The 6,479-nt window shown below is 36.6% G+C and overlaps 1 protein-coding gene across 1 annotated transcript in view; it reads right to left on the reverse strand.

Annotated features, from left to right (window-relative positions):
* Window positions 1-6,479, reverse strand: part of LOC122815899 (alpha-aminoadipic semialdehyde synthase, mitochondrial-like) — a 1,132,937-nt gene that overhangs the window by 451,264 nt on the left and 675,194 nt on the right. The gene's annotated exons all lie outside the window — the stretch shown is intronic.

A 6,479-nucleotide genomic window follows, 5' to 3' on the forward strand; every position in this document is an offset into this window, starting at 1 on the left:
CATTTCACAACATTAGTAGAACAATGATGATCTAGACAGAAGAAAAGTTTAAGAAAACCCTGGTACTGTTGATGGCTCTCGATAATGAGAAGCATTCAGAGTTCACAGATTTTATGAGTATGGCAGTGAAAGCATTTGTATTAACTGATAAAATAACTGGGTTAATTATGAGGTTAAATGAAGGGACAGAGGCAAGAATTAAGGTGAGAGTGTTCCTTTTTAACATGCTGTTTTTGAACAGTGATGTCCCTTTTCCCCCATTGGCTATATATTTAGATTTCCTGGCAAAGAAAATAAAGGACTGACAAATGCAAGAATATAACTGGCATGTAATAAAGAAAAGTTATTTGAGATGATATTATTTTGTAAATTCTGAAAAGGATGGATATTTTGGTGTTCATAGGTAAATACAAAGGCTAGCTGCCCTTGCAGGCCATTTTAAGACTAGGTAATTCCCCTCTGTGGAACATTTTGAGACAGTTTCAAGTCTTTATAGGATATAAAATAAAAGATAAAACAAAGGCTATAGCAGTAAGCTATGTATGCACACATGAATTGGTTCAGCAAAACCCATATTTTTGGGGCAGGATAAGATGAAGTGTTCAGGTGCACGGATTAAAATGGATTCCATTACAGCAGCTAAGGATATGTGGCAAGAGACTAAACAAAAGATAATATAAAACCTGAGAAGTTGGACACTCGAGTATGGATACGGATAGAGAGGTACATCCCGTAAAATAATTCAACTCCTTTACTTGTATATACAGGTAAGATATATTTTTATTGACCATAGGAAACGTTGGGGACATTGATTAATAAAGAATTGGAGGAATTTGGGAGGGGAAGACAGCAAGAGTTAAGTGGGATAATTTGACTTTTCCTACATAACTATTTGATTTAGGACTACCTGATTTGAAGGGGATACTTTAGAGCTATGCAGTTAAAGTTCATATATGTAACAATCAGAAGGTTATAAATCACTATAGAAAGAAATTATTATGAAATGGTGGGGGATTGTAAAATAAGGTGGCAGTAGAATTTTGAATGTAGGTCCTTAGGAGAATGACAGTACCCATACAGAATATTACATTCATTAAATTGTAGAAAGAAGTCTAAAAACTAAGCCAACACAGGACTGAAGAAAGCAGACTTCACAAATACCGATGACTGTAAGTGGAGGTATAGAAAACAGATAAGAGTGGGCTAAAATTTATTGGAGAAAATTAGCAAAAGATCCAAGGTACTGGGAGCAAATAACTGTTGAGAGAAAGTTAACAGTGGATTGATGCCAAACAGAAATGTGGACCACAGGTTAGAGTCTGACTTCCTTACCAGGACCAATAACAGAGTAGAGGCAAAGAGAAAGAGAGAGTGGAATGTTGTGACCAGCTCTGGAACAGTTTTTAGTTGAATCTAGAACAGAATTTAGAATAGAAGTTACTGTTAAACAAAGGGCAATTAAATATTGTGTGCTAACTATAAGAACCAATCAGAGGAGGTTATAAAGGATTGGAAAGAGTGTGGAAAGGTAATTTACAAAGAAATAATAGGAAGACATATGTATGACTCCAAAAATAAAGTCCATAAGATTTAGGATTTTTGTTCAGAAGTGTTAACATAGGCAATTTGAAAGCCAGAGGCCTCTTTAAATGAATGAGAATATTTTATTGATTGAAACAGTGCTTTTATAGGTTAATTATTTTATCGTAGTAAATCAATGTATTATATAATGTGCCTGATTTTACTGCTTTGTTGTCTGAAGAAGCACATTTAATTTGTGAAAGCGCTTACCTGTCTTGCTACAATAAACCTGGATTTTTATAAAAACAGTCATGTTTTGGTGCTGGGTGGCCGAGGTGGTGCAGCGGTTAGTGTTGCCGCCTCACAGCAAGAGGTTCTCCGGTTTGATTCTCGGCTGGAGTGCCTTCTGTGTGGAGTCTGCATGTCCTCCCTGTGGTCACGTGGGTTTTCTCCAGGTGCTCCGGTTTCCTCCCACATCCCAAAGACATGCAGTAGGCAGATTGGACACTCTAAATTGGCCCTAGGTGTGAGTGTGTGCATGTGTGTGTGCCTTCTGTGGAAAGTTGGGCTCTGGGCTGGCAACTTGACACCGTAAAACTCCATTGCCAATCATGAGCGGACAGATGATCTGCTGTGGCGACCCCTAACTGGGAAAAAGCCGAAAGAAGAAGTCATGTTTTGGTGCTGGTTTACATTTGTTATTTGCATTTCTTGGCTAACTAGCACCATTTATTCCAGTGGGTCCATGTGTTTGCTATTTATACACATAATGCATGAAAATCATGAACATGTTACTACAGTTTGCTTTCTTTTCCAACAATGTATGTGCACCTACACTGTTATCACTATGGCAGTATTATGCATCAATAACAATTAGCATTCATGTGAGCGCCATATTACTGTTAGGTATGAATGACAGCATTCATGTAAGCACTATAGTAGTGTTAGGTATCAATGACAATTGACGTTTGTGTTTGTACTACAGTAGTGCTAGGTACGAATGACAATTAACATTCATGAGTGCACATACAGTGCATGCAGTGCCATCATGCACTACTATACTATTAGGTATCAATGGCACAACATTCATATAAACTCGTACTGTGCACCCAGTACCAGCCTACAGTATACTAGGTGGTTGTTTTCTGTCTGTATCGTCTATGTCTTATCAAGGTAGCACTGTGTGTTCAGACCTTGAGCTACAGGGTATAATACAATATAAAATACAGATTGCAGATGGTCTAACAGAGCTTGTAAACTCCAGTTCACATTCTGTTCTGCCAACTGCTATGATGCTGTCAACAGCTTTACTTCTGTTTTTTTTTTTTTTTTGTTCGTGGTCTTCAATAATAGAAGCCTTATTCTTCTATTACTGGTATTCACAGCAATGGAATTAATTTTGAAAACATGATTCAGTATCGATAAAGCTCCATTAAATACATCAGGATTCCAAGACATCTATTTTATGCACACTGGATCTGATAGAAACATATCCATTTATGTCAAAGATTCTTAGTCTTCTTGTTTACTGTTTCATTTTGAAAGATGTGAAATTATCACAATTAATGTTGCTGCGACACGAAAGCCATTCATTGTATCTGAATTCCTCAGTAGTACCATTTTATCAAATGATAAATTCCTTCATTCTTGAGATTTTTTCAGCACAAATGTTAAAAAATCTAAACAGTTATTTACTTGTTTATTTAGTTGGTTCATTGGTTTAAATTTGTTTACTGGGGTAAAGCTCTGATCAAACAATGACCAATTACAGGCTCAGCCCTGGTTACATCATAATGTAGCAAAACACTGTACATTGTACAGAACACAAATAACAGCGAGTTACATTTATGAGTAGACTTAGAAAATCTCACAAATAATATATGCATAGAAGATCTAGCAAACCAAACAAATGCACAGTTACGTAAATGGAACAGAAAAGACAGAATACAGTTAAAGCAAATGGAGGGGTAGAAATGCTGGACAAATGGGCAGTAGTAGGTAGGCTATACAGTGCAACAGAGACCAGTAATATGAAAGAAAGGACTGGATAATGCAGACTGGGTTTACAGCAGTAATTGTGTGCGGAGCTGTTTCACAGTTTAGGATGAGTGAGTTAATCAGGTGGATCAGGTATGTGGGAGATGACGGTGCTACACAGTTGTCCAATCAGATCTGTGGGAGATGACGGTGCAACACAGTTGTCCAATCAGATCTGTGGGAGATGACGGTGCTACACAGTTGTCCAATCAGATCTGTGGGAGATGATGGTACTACACAGTTGTCCAATCAGATCTGTGGGAGATGATGGTACTACACAGTTGTCCAATCAGATCTGTGGGAGATGATGGTACTACACAGTTGTCCAATCAGATCTGTGGGAGATGATGGTACTACACAGTTGTCCAATCAGATCTGTGGGAGATGATGGTACTACACAGTTGTCCAATCAGATATGTGGGGGATGATGGTACTACACAGTTGTCCAATCAGATATATGGGGGATGATGGTACTACACAGTTGTCCAATCAGATATGTGGGGGATGATGGTACTACACAGTTGTCCAATCAGATATGTGGGAGATGATGGTACTACACAGTTGTCCAACTTTGGCTTGGCTTCTTATGGTTACATTTCAGTGACAGTAAAAAGCTTTGAAAAGACTAGGGGAGGGGTGCTTAGTTTGAGTATTTTGATGAGTTATCTGGCCTGTACTCGAGTCCACTTAACCAGTTAAAAAATAAGGCAGACTGTTTATCCCAGATGCAAATGAGGGGGTGGGGGGAACCACACTCCAGCTGAGCAAGGAGGATACCTTTTCCTAAATCAGCCCTTGCTGAATGTTTATCCCAGATGCAAATGAGGGGGTGGGGGGAACCACACTCCAGCTGAGCAAGGAGGATACCTTTTCCTAAATCAGCCCTTGCTGAATGCAAACTGAAATGTTTCATTGACCCCAAAGAGAACACTGCTGATCATAATACAAATGAATGATTCAAACCTCTCTAATACGGAATGAAATACACAACTTGTTTTCTAATAAACTAGACACTTACTGTTACAATTAACAGCTGACCAGACATTCACTCTGGTTGTAGCCAGACATATTATGGGTAATATGGGTACGTGACAACAAACTGAACAGTAGTATAGTGAAAGTCATAATACTGAATGCAAAATATGGAAATATTAAAATACTGAAACTTTACAATGTTGACCTCAAAATACCTTCAAATTGCATGCATGTACTGCATACATACTGCATCAGTACACAGCCAGTAAATCTCAGAAATGAGTGCTAACATGGCTCTTGAGGGTGGAGGTGCAAGTTCAGCTCTCTAAACAGGTAGGAAAATAGGTATTTTGATTTCAATGTTTTTAACATTTCAACAATGTGCAATCAGTATTCTGACTTGCAGTAGATTGCTTTTCAGTAAGTTGACAAAGATCTAGCTAACAGACCCTCAACATTATCTTTAAATCATTACATTTCTTTCCACCTTGACCCTAAAGAAGCCTCAAACCAGCAACATATTATCAATGCATTGAGTGAGGTATACCCAGATACACTTTCCATCCAGTGCTGCACAGAAGTTTTTATATATATAATTGGTTTACTATTAAGTTATTACTTCACAGCTTCACTGACTGGGAATTGGATGCACTTTTTTCTAAATGACCAAAGGAAAATATTCAGACCTTTTTACAGTAAGAGTAATGAAACTAGTTAAAATTGTAAGGATTCACACCATGATAGAAAAAGAAATCAAACAAGTTATACATATGGAAATGATGCCACTGGAATATTTACAGTCTTGGTTGATATAAGAAATCAAGTAGGTAGTTAGAATACTTTTAGACAGGTAAAAAGTCAATAACAACTCTTGATTTCAAATGCTGCCTCTAAGAGAATGGTCTTTTACTCCATCTGTGGTAATATTAGGAAGAACCTCAGTAAAAACTATCATCATCGTACTAATTATACCCTGAATAATGAATTCACGAGTCAGCTGTTTCCACTTTAACCTAGACATTATACCATGAATGAGAGATGGTCAATTATGTTTTACTGCTTGAATTATCAATAGCACATGAATCCTGAACTCTCTGTTGAACACTGATCCTTAAATATTACATATATATATCTATATATATATATATATATATATATACACACACACATACATACACACACACACACATATATATATATATATATATATATATATATATATATATATATATATGAAAATAGAGATTTTTGCAGGGAGGGGAGAATTCAGGCAGTTAGGATTAAAGACATCTTTTCAAACTTTGTTTCCACGAATAATGAGTGATCACTTGGGGTAGGATTCTGTTAAGACCTGTGTTGTTTAACTTTTCTTGACAATAAAGAACAGTCCTGAAGCCTCCTTTTGCAAATTAGCTAACAAGGGCAAACTGAATTTGATTATGGAGAGTGATAAAAATGCATCTGTATTACAGGAATTCCTTGATAAATCACAACACTAAAATCAGGTATCTTGATTAAGAGTGCAGTATTCTTTACTTTGGTGCTAATGATAATTTGTAACGTGTTCACGTAATCAATCAGTTTTGCACAGTGCAGACAGATGTTATTGTCTACGGACTTTTAGTCTTCATATCTCTCTGACTTCACAGAAATACTCTGGACATTGACAGTTTTTTTTTTTTTATAAATGTCACATCAAGAAAAGCAACTGTTGCATTACATTCAAGAATGAAATATGCCAGGATGCAATGACTCCTTTGTTTATACTCTACCATTACTATTAAATGACTGAAAAGTACTGAGATTTTTTTTCCTAAAAATCATTGCCCGGGATAAGAAATATTAGATATAAACAAAGACTACATCTGATAGACCTGTATTCACTCCATCTAGGCCATTAAGCAATTTATTGACTTTGTATAAAACTACAAATAAACTTGAAATTC

This window comes from Protopterus annectens, chromosome 11.part0, assembly GCF_019279795.1.
Source record: "Protopterus annectens isolate FY-2018-M chromosome 11.part0, PAN1.0, whole genome shotgun sequence".
NCBI classification, from domain to species: Eukaryota; Metazoa; Chordata; order Ceratodontiformes; family Protopteridae; genus Protopterus; species Protopterus annectens.